Below are 1,217 nucleotides of genomic sequence, written 5' to 3' on the forward strand. Positions count from 1 at the left end.
GTGATTCTCTTGCCTCAGCTTCCTGAGTAGCTGGGACTACAGGTGCACACATATACATTTTTATTTAAGGCTGTCACAGCTCTGCCACTGCAATGCTAAGGAAGCCATAGGCAACGCATAAGCCAATGAGCATGGCTGTGTTCCAACACAACACAGAAATTTGAATTTCTTATAGCTTTATGTGTCAGAAATATTATTTTAAATTTTGTTGTATTATTTATTTTTGTTTTTTTCCGACCACTGAAAAAATGTAAAAGCCATAGTTAGTTATGGGCCACAGGAATATGCGCGGTGGCCATTTGATTTGTGGGTCATAGTATGTCAACCTGTTTTAGGCTTACAGATTAAAGCACCAAGCTAAAGAGGCCAGCATTAACTGTCTTATTCCTATAAGAGACAATTCTCTTTGTGCTGTGAAAAATCCCATTTTGTTGGCAATATACTGTTTTCCTAACTCTAACCAAGTGTCTTTCAGATTTGTAGGAAATAATAAGGGAAAAGAGGGCTCAGCACAGTCCAAACAATAGGAAAGGCAACACATACGTCCCTTTCCCAAATGTAGTGATGTCAAGCACATCTCTACTATAGCGTAGGTAAAATTTTTCTAAAGGTACTCCTTGTAAGTTTGGGATTCTAAGAATGCCTCACTGAGAAATGGTACGATGCACGTCTCATGTTACCTAATATATTGTATTAATATATTAATACTTTCTGGCTCTCAGAAAATATTACAGCAGCCCATGTTCCGAGTTTATGGCCTTAGCACTTCTGGGTTTCATTCCCTACTGGCCTGCCCTTAATTCTTTAGATCCCTGATTCACTCATTCATCCCCTTCATCAATAAACATTGCATATCTACCATACGACCAGCCTCATGCTGAGTGCTGGAAATTCAAAGCTGAATACTAAAATCCAAGCCTCAAGAAGCACATGGTCTGGGGAGAAGACAAATACAGAATCTAGAATATACTTTTTGCCCCAGTACAGATACGTTCTGGGTGCTGTGGAAACACACACAGGTGGGCTTTGCCTGGGTAAAGCTTTGGAACGGGGCAGAGAATACCAAAGAACACTTTAAAAGATTTGAATCAAACGTGGAAGGATACACACACCCATGATGCTTCCACTGATGAATGAGAACAATAAATTGCTACAGAAGACACAAAGGCAAGGAGGGACTGGGGGGAAGCTATTGTCTTGCCAAGTCACACATATAC

At 40.2% G+C, this 1,217-nt stretch overlaps 1 protein-coding gene across 1 annotated transcript in view; it reads right to left on the reverse strand.

Moving 5' to 3' along the window:
• The window catches only part of STAT4 (signal transducer and activator of transcription 4), a 122,896-nt gene that overhangs the window by 97,990 nt on the left and 23,689 nt on the right, over positions 1-1,217 (reverse strand). The window lies entirely within an intron of this gene.

The sequence above is a fragment of the Otolemur garnettii genome, unplaced genomic scaffold, assembly GCF_000181295.1.
Source record: "Otolemur garnettii isolate 467f Iridium unplaced genomic scaffold, OtoGar3 scaffold00222, whole genome shotgun sequence".
Lineage (NCBI taxonomy): Eukaryota > Metazoa > Chordata > Mammalia > Primates > Galagidae > Otolemur > Otolemur garnettii.